The sequence below is a fragment of the Acinonyx jubatus genome, chromosome E1 (assembly GCF_027475565.1).
Source record: "Acinonyx jubatus isolate Ajub_Pintada_27869175 chromosome E1, VMU_Ajub_asm_v1.0, whole genome shotgun sequence".
Classification (NCBI taxonomy): domain Eukaryota; kingdom Metazoa; phylum Chordata; class Mammalia; order Carnivora; family Felidae; genus Acinonyx; species Acinonyx jubatus.
Genome location: NC_069397.1, coordinates 57,213,568 through 57,229,383, shown reverse-complemented (window position 1 = coordinate 57,229,383; position 15,816 = coordinate 57,213,568). Strand labels below are relative to the sequence as shown.

The window sequence follows — 15,816 nt, the reverse complement described above, 5'->3', positions numbered from 1 at the left end:
ACTGTGGTAGGAGAAGTGGGCGGCTCCTCAGAGGCTCTTGTGCTGCAAAGGGCAGTTCTGCCCCCGGGGTTAGAGGGAAAGACACATCCCACCGAACAGGCAGGCAGAGCTCACAGCTGCGAGGCACGGTATTTTTGTGTCAAAGCCTCTAGTGGGCAACTCAACGAAGGGCGGAAGGCAGCTTTTCTCCAAACCCACCGAGGGCAGGATGTGGGGAATGACCTCAGGGCTCATCGTGAAGGATCTGGGGTAGATCAGAGAAAGGACTTTTCTTGGCAGCGAGGTTGGCTAAACGTGGGGAAGGTTTGCCGAGAGAGGCGGGGGGGGGGGGGGGGCATGGAGAGCTCTTTGCTGGGAAGCATTTAAAATAGCACCAAGTGTCACAGCTGAGGACCAAGAGGGGTCCTGCCTGGAGCAGGGGAAGGGACTGAGCAAGCATCGCAAGTGTGTTCTCCAAGCAGGAAGAGCTGGGAGTTGCTGGACCACTGGGGCACACAGGGCCCTGCTTCTGGCCAGGGCGGCTGCCCCGTGATGGGCTGGGCTGCCAGCAGCGCCCTCCTCGTCCTGTGAGGCCCTGGACGTGGGGCCAGAGTCAGCACCAGGAGGGACTCTGTGCCGAGGGAATCCCAGCCATGCCCCCTAGAGGCCACATTTGCAGTGGACGCCCCCAGCCAGCCTGGGCTGCTCTCTTTCTTTCTCTCTCTCTCTTTCTAGAGGGGACTCTCAGGACTTTCAGCGAGCTCCAAAACTGGGCACAGAGCTCTGGGGCAATCACTGCTCAGCCGGGCTGGCCGGAGTTTTGCAGGAGGAGCTGGACTGGAGGTGGAGAGCCTCTCCCGTTGTCCTTCCCCTTCTGCGGAGGACACGGGGCCCCTGGGTTCCCTCCTTTCTTTTGGTGACGCAGTGTGACTTCTCTTCCTTCCTGGCTCCAATATGTCAAAACTTTGTGGCAGGAAAGAAACGCAGGGAAAGCCATCTGGGAAGTAGGTCACCTAAAAACAACAACCTGACTGTAATTGAATTAGCTCCTTACAGGGCTGTCTCCAGAAGAGCCCAAATCCAGCGGCGGCCTCCTCCCCCGCAACCTCCTCTCCATCCCCTCCCCCCACACCTTCCCTCCTTACATGGGGAATTTCAAAATGCAACCCTTGGCACAAATTATTCCAATAAAACCCCATCAGGCAGATAATGAAAACATCACGACGTGAGCAGGCATCACCAAGGAAGCCAAGAGGTAAAGGTGGTGGATGTGGAAATAAGGGGGTGTTTGCTGTTGTGTGGCTTTAGCAGACCCCCCCCCCCACACACACACCCGCCGTCTGGTTTGCGCTCCGCGGTTTTGTTTTCCGGATTCTGACAGTTGATGGGTGCTGTCCTCCGTTGGAGTTTTGGGTGATCCTCTCGAGCCTCGTCCGTTCCGCGGTGGCTTCCTGGATCCCAGGCGGCCTCCACGTGGCCACTGGGTCAGCAGGTACAGCCCGGGTCATCCAGACCCTCACTGGCAAGAGGAATTCGCCACAGCCCTTGCAAGGGCCCCAGCCGACAGCACTCGGAAGGTCCCGTCCACTCACAGACTTTGCCAACAGCCAGCAAGTGGTTCATGGCACGAAGGCTGATGGTGGGCTACGAGTTTTTCCATTCCGTGAGACTATCGTTCGTGAAAGAGGAGGGAAACAAGAAACTTCTAGAAAGGACACAGTGGCAAGCTTAACTTCTGTTCCTAGAAACCCCATGAGACCAGCCAGTAAAGACACACAAGTTAGCGTCTGTCGTGAGGACTGTCTGCCATGTAAATAAAGGGCAGGATTTGTCCGTCAGATCCAGTCTCTTTCCCTGCCGAGACGGCGGCCCACGGAGATAACGAGATGTCACCCTGTGACTCGCCTTGGTCTCCTCAAAGATTGAGATCTTTTCTTTTTTCCTTTTTTTTTTTTTTTTTTTTTTAAGATCGCACTTCTAACCACACGGCAAGTGTCCACACCACCTACTGGTTGTCTGGAAAGCAGCTGGTTAAGAAGGGGCAGTCAGCGGTCAAGGACACCTTGCCAGTTTTCAGACAGTCTCGGGTCTACCTTCTCAACCCCCAGACGGCACAGATACTGTCCCCTTCTAGGCGTCCAGGGGAGAAAAATCCTCTTTTCGAGGACGCCCGGCCGCACACCCCGATCCATTTTTCATACTTGCTCAGGACTTGATCGCCAACAGATCACTGGGGGTGGATCCGAACCGCCCACCGTCTGAACCGCAGCCAGATGTGCTCACTCCCACCCTAGCCTGGCTGGGCCCCGGCCACCAATGTGTCAGCGTCCTTGTCCTCAAGTTGGCATGGGCCTGGGCCAACGCTTCAAACGCCGTCCACTGACTTGACTGCAGAATCAATAACAACTTCCTTCCGGCCATTTCGTTTGGAAATAAGCATCTGAGATTTGATGCATTGGGTCTGGTTTGGTGGAAAGAGTGCAGACTTTGGAACTCAAATGACCTGGGTCTGCATTTCAGCCAGGCTGCATGCTGACCACGCAGCCTTTGACAGGTGACAGCCTGGAGCCCCAGTCTTTCTGTCTGCAGGCTGGGGGCTGCAGTAGGAGTGGAGGGGGGGGGTGCAGAGGGGTTCAAGGAGGGGGCGGAGCGCCAGACCCCCCAGTCGGTCCTCATAAAGTGTTAACTCCCTTCCTTTCTTTGAAGGGTGTGCCTGTGTCTGTGTGTGTGTGTGTGTGTGTATGTGTGCGTGTGTGTGTGTGAGTGTGTGCATTTCGTGTTAAGGCTGAGCAATCAGACAGCTAGGGTTGCCGACTAAAAATACAGGGCCGCTGCCTAAATTCTACCTTGAGATAAACCATGCATAAGTACATCTAAGTAGCACAAGTACATCCCAAATGTTGCATGGTACATACTTATAGCAAAAGATGTAAAACATTATTTGCTGTTTATCTGAAATTGCAAATTCAGCCGGGCATCCGGTAATTCTGTTTGCTAAATCTGGCAAGCCTGGCTGGAACAAGGTTTGTTTTTTCGGTTGTAAAGTTTGATTGACAGAAGCAGGTGTGCTTATGGGGACTGTGGCCACGGTGGCCTTGGGGGCAGGGACTGTGTGAGGAAGAGCCCCAGGCTGTGAGGCCCAGCCCTCCACGCCTGACTCCTGACTCCCGACTTCCGTGTGGCCTGGTGCCTTCTTTCCCCTTCTCCTTGTGGAGATCCTTCCATGGCGTCAGGCACAACTCTGAGCCGCAGGCAGTCCTGGCTGGGAGCGAAGGTGACAGCCACAGCCTTGGCCCAGTGGAGCTGCCCACAGGTAGGGGGTTGACCCCGAGCCCGCATGGACCTACACAGCCCTGGAGAGAGTCTGCTGCTCACAGAGCGACGGCTACTCGCTGACCTGGGCACGGTGCAGCGTTCTCTTGAAGCCTGGTCCGTTCGTTTCACGGGTGACATTGGATCTTCCCGAAACAGGACCCAGCGGAGCTCAGGGCAGCTGCTAGACCCCTGCAGACCTGCCACACTGCCATGAACCCCGTGCACATTCTCCGCCCCAGCGCCCCGACCCTCAGGCACTGCTAAGCCGCCCCTCCCTTCGCCCACTCAGCACCACCCCCAGCCCCCTCCAGTGTTTACGCGGCCAAGTATATCCCGGTCCTCCCATCCCACTCGGCGGGTGCTGTGGGTCCTGGCCGATGCTGGTGCCAGCGGCAGAGGGAGACCAGTAGGAAATGGAACTGCTTTCCTCCCCCAAAGACCCTCCGAGCTCTGCTGGCAGACCCAATCCCTCGTAGAGAGCACTGTTTTTGGTCCAGTCTCATTTGTACTGAGGTTCCCTCCAGGGTTAGCTCGGGAGACGTCTCCCACTGGCCTCTTCCGAGGGGCCTTATTTACCAGAATCCCCTTGGTGTGGCATTTAACGTCTCCATTAACATTTCGTGCATCTTGCTCATTGCGCGCCATGGGCCCTCAGAGACCGCCGGGGTGGCGGGCGCGCAGCAGCCCGCAGAAACGGCAGGCTTATTTTAATTGGTTTGAAACTGTCGCTGTCGGCCACAGAGGGGTCCCTTTCCTTGAGTAATGACCTGGAATTTGATCATGCAGCTTTTATTAGCTTGTAACACCGAACGTGGAACCGTGCGAGATCAGAGCAAGAGCCAGGCACACATCTGCCCTCCGCGGCGCACTCGAGCTGGGCACACATCTGCCCTCCGCGGCACGCTCAAGAAGGTGCACCAGCCACACAGGACTCGCGTACGTGGGAAAGTGCTGCCCAGTAGATGGCAGATGGTGCTTCTGGGGGGAGAGCGCCTTGAATGAGTTTCTGACATTCCAGGAACGAGTATCTCCTGCACACCCGTGGACCTGCCAGGAGGCACCTAGGAGTCAGCCGCCGGTGGCAAAACCACGATCCCCTCAATTGGGGGAAGGGAAAGGTGGGCTAATAACTCGTCTACGCATTCTCACGTAATGCTGGGGTTTCCTTGTCTGCTTGAAGGCGTCTGCTTGCCAGAGATAGGAAGCTTTGCTCAGAAGACCGTCACCCCGGGCCCCAGGGCATCGTGACTTTTCCTTGCATTTGTTGAGCAGAGGAAGCACCGGTGGTCCAGAGTCTAGAATGTTCCAGTACATGGTTCCCTCCCCACACCCTGGCCCTCCCTTTGCAGTGCACGAGACTTCTGTCGGCTCAGGCTGGTTATAAGGAAAACGTTCGCGGACAGTTGAGGGAGCAATTCTAGACTAGCTCATCGTCTGTTAAATGGAGGGAGAGTGGCAAGGAAAATCTGGTGCCTTCCGTCCATCAGTCTGGCCCTCCCGGCCACCAGCGAGTCTGTGGAGTCAGAGTGCATGAGGGCTGCCCTCCTGGCCGCGTGCCACTCATGTGGCATCAGTATCTCTCACTCCCTCAAGGGGCTCATGATCCAAGCACCCTCATCCAAAGAAAATTTGGAGAATTGTGATAATTAAGGCAAAATATAATAACTGTGTTCCTCCACCCTCAATTAACAACAGTTAACATGTAGCTATATTGCATTGTCTGTTTTTTTTAGGTTTATTTATTTGAGAGAGAGAGAGAGAGAGAGAGAGAGAGAGAGAGAGAGAGAGAGAATTCCAAGCAGGTTCTGAGCTGTCAGTGTGGAGCCAGACTCAGGGCTCAATCCCATGAACCATGAAATCACGACCTAAGCCGAAATCAAGAGTCTGACGCTTAACAGACTGAGCCACCCAGGCGCCCCTACATCGTCTTTTAAAATAAGATAAAAACAGAGAGGGAGGCACACCGTAAGAGACTCTTAAATACAGAGAACAAACTGAGGGCTGCTGGAGGGGAGTTGGGTGGGGGGAGGGGCTAAAAGGGGGATGGGCATTAAGGAGGGCACCTGTTGGGATGAGCACTGGGTGTTGTTTGTAAGTGACTGGATTCTACTCCTGAGACCAATACTACACTGTATGTTAACTAACTTGAGTTAAAAAAAGTAAATTAAAAAAATAAAAATGAAGGAAGCAGTGTAGACAGGTTCGATCCCCTCTGCCTGCTCCCAGCCTCACCCCTGCCCCCCAAACACTCGCACCCAGGAATAGATTCAGCGTCCGCTATTTTTGTCATTTGGAGAAAACATTTACACACACATGACCATGAACACTAAATAGATAGTTTTCTATGTCTTTTTAAAGTGCACATACGTGACATCCTTCTGGAAACTGCTGCACTCATTCCGCGTGGTGTTTTCATGGCTCCTTCCCGCGGACGTGGGTGTTTCTGACCCATTCCCTTTACCTGCTGTGTGGACACCTGCCTTAGGAATCGGCCACTCTGTCTTTATCTGCCCTTTCCTTGATGGATACTTGGTTGTCAGCACTCCACTGGGGGCAGCGCCACCCAGCGGGGCCTGGAGCCTGTCTCCATGTGTCCAGGAGATGTGTGTGCACCTGGGCAGTGAGTGGCTGGGTCTCAGAAAGTTCCGGGCCCTGGTCCCAGCCCTCCGACGTGTCTGGACCTACCTGTGCTGCCGTGCTGTCCTCAGCGGCCCTGGGATTGCCAGTGTGTCTGTGCGTGTCCACTCAGGCACTGAAAGACAGCACCTTGCCGCGTCTGAGTCCCCAGTGCCCGTCCGTCTTTCCTCCGTGTGTCGGTGAGCTGGACTTGAGCAATCTGTATCTTGGAGAGGTTTAGGGCAAGAAGTGAAACCCATATACTTGTAAAAAAGAGAGAGAAAGAGAGGAGGGAAGGAGGGAGGGAGAAAGAAAACCGTTTACCAGCGTTTGGGCCCCCACTGCCTGGACCCCACTTCACGAGCGACCCTGGCCCGCGGCCTCCACGGTGACAGGCTGAGCAGCTGTGTTCAGGGCCTGACCCTTTGCTGCCCTCGGAGGCTCTCTGGCCATCAGAGCCCTCCACTGCTGGAGATGGGAGAACGGGCAGGGGCGTCTGCAGGGCTGGAGACCTGGGGGAGGTGCTGCAGCCACAGGCCCCCAGGGATTTCCCACAGGAGGCACAGGCACCCGGCCAGTGGTGCAAGCATACAGGCAGCCACACTCAGGCCAAGTCCACACTCCACGTGGCATCTCCAGGGGCAAAGAGAGGCCTCCCTGCCCCGAAGGTGTTGCTGGACCCTCCCAAGCCAGGCCAGGCCTCTCTGCTCCTCCCATACCCAGGGCGTCTGGGGCGAGGACCCCAGCTGGGAAGAGAGAGGTGAACGGGCCCAGGACGTGAAGACAAAGTGAGCGAGTGATGCGTAGCAGCCCGTGCACCACCTCGCCGTTGCTCTGTCCCCAGACTCGTGCTTTGGAAGTGCAGGGACCCCCGTCCCCTCTCTGGCGCTGCTGAATCGGCCCCTGGAGCTGCCCACCCTACCCTCTTCCATGAGCCTGCCCCAGTGGGCTTTGGAGGGTTTCCCAGGGCTGTGCATAAGGACCTTAGCTGTGAGGGAGCTCGCAGTGCAGATGGGGAAACCCAGTCACCCAGAGGCCCACTGTAGCAAGAGCCAGGACAGGGTGCCATCACAAGGCATCTCATGCCAGATTCCCTGGGCTCAGGTCCAGGCCAGTGTGTGGTTGTTTCCCTGTAGAGTTACTGGAAGGGTCACATAGCCATAAGAAGGTTCCGGGTGCCCTCATTGCCCTAAGCCCCTGGTCCTGTCTCTCCCGCTGCCTCCTCCCCAGGGAGGAGTGTGTGCTCGGGCTCGGGCTCAAGCAGGACCGGACCACGGCAACCACGCAGTTTGTTAACCCAATAAAATCTCGAGTTCATGAGCAGGAGGGTTTCCTGGCCTGAGCCTGACATGCTACTTGGGACGGGTGGCATGTCCCCATCCCAGGAAGGGTCTGTCACCCAAGAGCCAGCTGCCATCCACCCTCCAGGTGGGTCTAGCTGTCCGCCCTCTGCCCGTTGCGCCCTGTCCCCATCAGAGGTCCTCAGGCCATGCCCTGTGGTGTCTTCTCTGCCCAGCCTAGACTCAGGATGCTTGTTCTCTGTGTCACTGAGAATCTCCAGTCCCTCTCCTTAAAGATCGGCTCTGTTCCTGTCTCCCTTACATTCTCCCTCCTCTGTCTCCTGGGACTTTTCCTGGTGTGCCTAATTCCCGGGGGCCGCTTCAGCTTCTGGGACGCAGCCCCACCTCGCTGCACACACACGACCCTACCAATCGATTCCGAGAGCAATTCGTCACAGTACAGTGGTGCTGGTAACTGTGGCATTTTGCTTTGTGGTTATTGATACATCATCAGGACTGAGAAGCAGTGCTGGGGGGGAGGGGGGCAGCACTGGGCGGGGCACAGCGGACAGAGTGTGGAGACAACTGTCCTGCAAATGCCAGGGAGCCCTGCTCTGGCAGGGGGTCGGTGGGGGGGGGGGGGCAGATTGTGAGACTCAAGAGGAAGCTGGTGCCAGGGGCTGGGACATCAGCTCACAAGAGACTCAGGGTCAGTGCGTTCCTGGGCTCGTGACCCTGCATTCCTTGCCCCCAAGGGATGGCTGGCCCCTTGCTGCCTCCTCTGCCCTTTCCACTCCATCGAGGGGCCCAACTCCTCTGGAAGTGCAAGCTGGAAAGACCCCAGAGGCGTTGAATCAGCTGTGGTTCTCCCGAGAAACAGGACCAATGGGAGCTGTTTATCTATCTGTCCGTCCGTCCGTCCATCCATCCATCCATCCATCCACCCATCCATCTGTCCGTCCATGCAGCCATCCATCTGTCCATCCATCCATCCATCCATCCACCCATCCATCTGTCTGTCCATCCATCCATCCATCCGTCTGTCCGTCCATCCATCCATCTATCCATCCAGCCATCCATCTGTCCGTCCATCCATCCACCCATCCATCTGTCTGTCCACCCATCCGTCCATCCGTCCGTCTGTCCGTCCATCCATGCAGCCAGCCAGCCATCCATCTGTCCATCTATCCGTCCATCCGTCCGTCCGTCCATCTGTCCATCCATCCATCTATCCATCCAGCCATCCATCTGTCCGTCCATCCATCCACCCATCCGTCTGTCCACCCATCCATCCATGCATCCGTCTGTCCATCCGTCTGTCTGTCCATCCATCCATGCATCCAGCCAGCCAGCCAGCCATCTGTCTGTCCATCCATCCATCCACCCATCCATCTGTCCGTCCATCCATCCATCCATCCATTTATTCATCTCTCCCTTCCCCCCTCCATCCATCTTTTTATCAATATACTTGTCTTATCTATATCTATATCATCTACAACTATATTTGTATCTACCTATGCCTATACGATATACATGATGTAGATAGATAGATAGATAGATAGATAGATAGATAGATAGATAGATAGATAAAGAAAAGAGATTTGTTTCAAGGAATTGGCTGGTTGTGGTGAGCCAGCAGGTTTTGATGAGCAAGGGTGAAGGTCTAGATAAACTGTAAGGTCTGTACCTTACAGCCAGACCCCATGGGCTGTGGGCCCCCTTCCCCACGGGTCCCAGAGCCTGTCTGATATTGTGCGTCTCACTGCAAGAGAGCAGCAGGGCTGTGAGTGGCTGGGAGCCTCGAGGTGGCAAGCAGGGACGCTTTGTTATAACTTCTCCCAGCCCGATGCTCCTTGGTTGCAGCGTTGAAACGATGCCGTTCCCATGACACTGTGTCCTGTGATATTTTTAATCAAGAGCGCGGGAGAGCGTGTGTCTGATGCACTCCAGATATTCAGAGATTGAAAATGGTTTTGTTCTCGTGTTTTCTTTTCTAAATGCAGCGTTAAGTCAGAACGGCCAGAGGAAGATTCTGCCAGCATTTCCCTTGAGCTGGTCTGCAGACCCCTTCGGCTGGGAACCTGTCCCAGGAGCTCTCCGTCGGCAAACAGGTGCGCATCCCCTCACATCAAATTTTCTGCTCCACCCGGAGCTGGTTCCTGGGTCCAGGTTCCTGGATCGGGGCTTCTCGGGGGCCCAGGGGCTGGGAGTGGCTGTCTCTGTGGGCGGCAGCGTGGCACTTCGGCAATGTGTCAACGTGGCGTCAGCTGGGGGAGCCGTGGTTGGTAGAGAGGAGGGTCCGCCCCTCCCCCCGCCGCTTGGTTCCTGAACCCTTCTGTGTTTCCTACCTGCCCTTACTCAGTCCCGTTACTAAAATGCAAATCAGCGGTGCATAATAGATAATTAATAGACTGATCAGCCAGCAAGGGAGGTAAGTAGATAAATAATTTTAATCATCCTTGGGTTGCCCATAAATTCCCTCACTGCCTTTTTATTAAACTCTCTGTTTACAGGAGTCATTTATATTGCATGCCATTTTGCAAATCCCTTCCTTGGCATCTCCCACCAGGTCTGACCTGGAGTGGGGGCACCGTGTGACAGCCAGGGTCTTTTTCTGGCAGGGCCGGGCGCTGGCACAGGTTTCGAGAAGCTCTGCCCAGGGAGCAGGGGTGGGGGGCGACAGGGAAGACTGTGCTCAGCTCCCCGAGGCCTGCCCTCTGCTCCCCAACGTGGCCGCAGCCTATATTCAGACAGACTCAGAAACCTTTATTATGCTTGGCACCTGTGCCATAGGTATGAGCTCACTCTCCTCCCCAGGGATGGCCTCCACCTATTAATAGCCTTGGCTGAGGCTTCCTCGCTGCTCCGAGTGCCAAGAGAGAAAGTGGGTTAATAAATATAAAAGAAAACTCCCTTAAGAGGGCCTGGGGCCAAACTCTCGCCCAGACTCTCCAAGACTGGTGGCTGATGGGGCCCAGAGGGGCCCAGGGTTCCCTTTACCCAGCCTCTCCTCCTCCAACCAGTGGTCTGATGCCTGGCTGGCAGGTGTGAGGACCGGCGTTGGAGCAGTGCTCTGGGTTTCCAGGGAGCTGGGATGGTTGAGGCACAGGTGGGCAAGGCCGCCACCCAGGTGGGGCGGAGGAAGGGGTTCAGATGCGACCTGGGTGCATCTGGTGGCTAAGGAGATGGGGGTGCATCTTGGCTCTCCTGCCTCCCCCTTCCCACCGCTACCATTTCTCTGTTGGTTTTCGCTGGTGACCTTGTGCACCTACAGCATGGAAGAGAAGGAGGGAGTGGCCCTTGGGGTGGTCACTGAACAAGACGAGTCTCTCCTCGCCTTCTCCCCCATTCCCCGGGTCTGCAGCAAGGATAGTTTAGCCTGAGTTAGAAACACTTGTGAAAACAGAGTGGCATCCCAGGGAACAGAGCAGGGAGGGGACGGGGAAGCTCCCTAAAGACAGGTGTGCCCAGGGTCAGCTCCCAGCCGAATTTCAAAGTGTCTGCGGCCGGCACTCTGCACAGACGCGCAGGCTGCCCCTGGGCGAGGGAGTCCTCATCTGACACTGCAGAGTGCCCTTGGGCCAGGGAATGGTTCTGTCCCTGTCTTGTTCATTCTCAGCCTGGTACTCAGTCAGGAGACACTCCTAGGATTCGTCCTCCTGCGGGTGGGAGGTCACTGCCACCCCGCTCCTTGGCGGCAGCCAAGGCTCCCACCTGGGGACGGGCAGCCTCCTGCCGCTGCCTAGGCCGGACGCCGGGGTCCACCTGACAGCTGGATGGCCAGCTGGGCTCACACCTGCCAGTCACCTCTCCTCCTTGGAGGGCAGCTGTTTGCCCAGGGCAGAGAGGGATTTCAGGCTGAACAGGTGGAAAGGCCTTTTTAAGTTGCACTCGGTGGAATTCGAGTCTGAAAAACGGCCCAGTGGAGGCTCCCTGCCCTTTCAGGAGTTTATTTAGCTCAGAGCCGCACGCCCGCCCTGCCGCCTCCCCGGCCCACACACTGGCTGAGTGGGAGGGAGAGACTGGCCAGGGAAGAGGCGGAAAGAGCTGACGGGGCAGATTTTCCAAACGCTTCTTCCCTCTGCTCAGTTCAGGGCAGGCTGGAGGGGCGGCCACTGAGCCCGCTTTCGTTGCATTCCGTCTGAGGCAGGCGGACAGGGGGACAGGACTGTGCCTTTCGTTAGGACTTGGGGGCACTGGGAACGTGCGTGTTCGCGGAACCCGAGAGCGAGCCCTGTCGCGACAGCTCAACGTCTCTGGCATCTCGGGTCATTCGGTGGACGTTTTTAGGGCCTCTTGTCCGTTTCTGCTTTGGGGGGACTTGGGGCAGGTGGAAAGGGAAGATAATGAATGAAGACCGGAGCACGTCGGTGGTCCAGCCAGTGGTGGACACCACAGCAAGGCTCCTTGCTCTCTGGGACGCGCTGGTCCACGGGAAGGACTCCGGTGGGGAGGGGATGCCCCCTCGCTCCAATAAGAGGCCCCCAAGTCTGCAGGGTGTTGACATCCACTGCTGTGGTTGAGCCCCTCACACATCCCCACTGCTGATGAGGCCCCGGGGGGCAGGAAAGGAGGGGCCGCGACTGGAATTCACACCTTCTGGGCTTCTGACCCTCGCTCAGTGTGTGAAGCACAGAAGTGGTTTGTCCGTGGACCACCTTGAAGCAGCCGTGGCCAACTCGCCTCCTTGGGCAAGAGGTTCATGCAGAACAGAGAGTGGGGCCTCTGAGCTGGGCGTCCCGGGCCCCAGGAGGCTGAGTGAGGGTGTCATCACTGGGGCTTGCCTGTGTCCTTGGTTCAGAGTCTACACTGGACGCCTTCGTGAGGTTGAGCTGCAGTATTTGCCTGTGTGCACATGTGTGCGTGAGATGGGGGGGGGGGGGCTCCAAGCAGACTTTCTGTCTTAAAAATTCCTCCCTAACCTGAAATATAAGGAAAATAGGAAGAAGGTGATGCTCTGGCCCCGTTGGTGTCAAAGTAGTAAGTCATACTGTGTCACGTTATGTCACACCCTTAGAATGCCATGGGACGTCCGAGCCGGGAGGGCCCCGGTGACCATCTTGTCCAGCTCCTTCCTTTTTGGGCCAGGCAGGAGACTGGGCTCTGAGAGGTCCAGGGCTTCCCCCAAGGCTCGCAGCTGGTAATGGAAGCTGTTCTCCCGCATCCTCCTCAGGACCCTCGAGGGGTGGCGTCCCTATTTCAGCTGTCATTGCACTGAAGGTGACTCTTCCAGGGATCAGTGGTCTCGTGCCACTGGTCTGCCTGACCTGCCTGTCGGGGCCGGGCAGGTGGAGGTATGTACCTTTGGTGCCGTCATCAGGCTGGCCCCTGGCTTCCTAAGTGCAAAGTGTCCAAGCAGTGCGGGCGTGACCTGTCCTGGGAGAGGGCGTGACAGAGGAGCCAAAGGAAAGAGCTGAGGGCTTTGCTTCTCCCACAGACAGGGACGGGTGGATCGAGCTCCTGCCCCCACAACATGATTCCAGACCTCAGGTGCCAGTGGCACCTTCGGGGAAGGGCAATCGCAGAGATGAATCCGGAAGGGCGGCTCTTTGGTTTGTCTTCCTCCTCTGGGGCTAGGGGGGTCTCAAGGCCGTCCTTAGGATCGATGCTTTTCTTTTTAAATAAAAATGAGCTCATGGTACCTTTTCGTTAGTACATAAACAAGGCATGTTCGCCGTAGAAAAGTACGGAGAGAAAGCAAACGTATAATCCGACTGTCAGAAATTACAGAAATACGATCACAGTCTGTCCATTGTTTGGTAACCCGGGTTTTTTCTGGCTGTTTTAGCCTAACAGCATCTTCAGGAGCGTACTTCTAGGTGGATTGTCACGTCGCTTTTAATGCATGCACACTGCTTCATTACACAGAGGTGTCATCATTCACTTACCCAACCCCCAGGTATGCTTCCGACTACTCTGACAGGCATTAGCCTCTGACCCCGCTTCCAGAATTCTCTGGCACACCTCAAGAAACCAGAAGATTAATTTCCCAAATAGGAATCAGGAGATGATTATTCACATTCCAAAGGAGTCTGCAAACATATCCTCCAAGAGCTTCTTTGATGAATGGGCTCCCCCGGGGCATCCAGACGTGCTCCCGTGTGTGGGATCCCGGTCCACATCCAGCTGTGTGGAGGGTGGCCCCCGTGGTCTCACGCTCCCACCCCTTCCTTCATGGAGGCCTTTCCTGGGTCCACAGAGCGCGTGTGTGGGCGTGTGCACAGACCAGCACACGCACACCCGCACCCACGCACACACATACACACATGCGTGCCTGCCTGCATACACACACAACGTCTGGAAGCCTGTCCCGTGATGGGCTGAGAGGTGATGATAATTTAATTCATCATTAATCACATTGTTATCAGGTGGTCTGCCCCTGGCAACCATTCCCGGGGAATAAACTGTCATCTCTCTCTAAAAGATAAAGGGAAGTCAGCATTCATGAGGTGAGGCAGGTCAGGGCCCCCAGGCCATGTGACTTATTATTTAATGAGACAGAGACATCTCAGAGGAGTAGAGACTTCAGGGGACTTTTAGTAAAACCAGATCTGAAAACCCCACATCCCAGCCTGCAAGCCAGCGTCCACGGGGGGGCGCGTATGGTGGTGTCGCCATCTGGGAAGCGGGGCTGTAAGTTCCCCTAAATGCGTCTTTTCCCTGATAAGCCGTCTGCACCCACAGAGGAGCGAGCAAAGGCCCACCCATGGGAGAACGGTGCCCACGGGCAAAGCATTAGTGCCTGTTCATATGACCGTATACCCAACAGTCCATAAACACATTTCTGGTATATTTGTGTTCAATTTCAGAATACCTAAATTATATTTGGGTTTATATTTAATCATGTATATAAACATAAATATACACACGCACCCATTTAATGTCTATATTTTTAAAATAACTTACTGACTTGAAATTCATAGGACGTAAGATTACCAGCTAAAGTGAACAATTCAGTGGCACTTGGCACAGCCACGATGCACAGCCACCTCCTCTGTCTGGCTCCCACACATTCCCATCACCCTGAAAAGACCCCTCACTCAGGTGTATTTAAAAAAAAAAAAATTTTTTTTTAACGCTTATTTGTGAGAGAGAGAGCGCAATTGGGGGAGGGGCAGAGAAAGAGAGGGAGACACAGAATCCGACGCGGGGCTCGAACTCACGAGCGGTGAGATCATGACCTGAGCCAAAGTCAGATGTTTAACTGACTGAGCCGCCCAGGCACCCCCCACTCAGGTGTATTTTTGTTAATGTTTAGTTACTTTGTTTTGAAAGGTGCCCTACCTACCACCAGCCCTCCCCCTCCCTCCCCTAAAACCAACAACTTGAGAAAAGCTGGGCAACTTCAACAACGTATGGAGTCTGGGATTGGACATCATTCATTCATTCACTCATTCTTTCAGGACGTATTTATGGGGTACCTGACGGTTTGAACCCTGGCCCTGTGTCTTATTAGCGATCTCAGGCAGTTACTTAACCTGTAACATCTGAGCTCCTTATCTGTAAATCGGGACAATAACATTCTTCTCGAAAGGCTCTCAACAGGATGGAGGAAATATTAATTGTATGTGAAGGAGCTGGGACAGTGCCCAGCGTGTGGTGAGAGCTCTGTGTACGTATGCCTCTTGAAATTTTATTTTTAATCATGGTAAAATACACAGAACACAGTTTAGCGTCCTAACCGTGTTAGAACCCTTTCCATCTTATAAAACTGAAACTCTGTCCCCATTAGACTCTAACTCTCCCTCCCACTCCCCCGGCGCCCACCGTCCTGCTGTCTGTCTCTGGACTTGAGACCCCAGGGACCTCACACGTGTGGAACCCTACGGTGCTTGTCCTTCTGTATCTGGCTGACGTCACTCAGCATCATGTCCTCCGGCTGCCTCCATGCTGTGGCGGGTGTCAGGAATTCCTTGCTGTTGATGGCCGAGTGATACTTACGGATGGACCCGCCTCGTGTTCACCCGCCCTCCATCATGGACGCCAGGTGGCTCCTGCCTCTTGGTGCCGTGAGCCACGCTGCTCTATGTAGGTGTGCCTTTTTATTCATCTGTCTTGACATGATGGAAACCGAACGGATTTGGAAACTCACTTACCAGGGAGGCTCTCCTGTTCCCCGCCTCACATCCCCGCCACCCACCCACCTGCAGAAGACAGGCCTTGAGACTGCAGGACTGAAACCCCATCAGGGAGCCCCTCTGTGTCAGTCTGTTCAGGGCACATCTTTGCAGCTCTCTTTCTGGAAAATAAATATGCCCAGTGGGAGGTGATTCTCCCGCTGACTTTGGACGAGGCTTGTGGGCCCGTGGCACCCGGGAGACTTTGCCTCCTATTAACTGCCCACCCAGCTAGCTTCCACGTCCCAACAGACGATGCGGAGAGGCAGAGGTCCAGAATGACTGAGCGGGGTACACATGCTGCTACAGCCTTGTCTTGAGATAGTGGGGGATGGGTGAGCAGGGACCCACAGAGCCCCTGGGGGCTCCCCCAGGCTCCCCTCTGAAGGAGGTGTCTCCTGGCCTGACTCCCAGGGTCACTCCCTGGGGCCTGAGTGCTCAGCCTGGGGGGTGGGCGGGACGAGGAAGGGGTGGTCCAGAGGCCCACAGGGTGTCGGGAGCCCAGGGCA

The 15,816-nt window shown here is 55.6% G+C and overlaps 1 protein-coding gene across 3 annotated transcripts in view; it reads left to right on the top strand.

The window, feature by feature from the left end:
* Window positions 1-15,816, top strand: part of RBFOX3 (RNA binding fox-1 homolog 3) — a 416,501-nt gene that overhangs the window by 225,062 nt on the left and 175,623 nt on the right. For all 3 annotated transcript variants that reach the window (XM_027052244.2, XM_027052240.2, XM_053212667.1), the window contains exon 3: window positions 9,194-9,301. The gene's annotated coding sequence lies outside the window, so the exon portion shown is untranslated. The remainder of the gene's footprint in view (window positions 1-9,193; window positions 9,302-15,816) is intronic.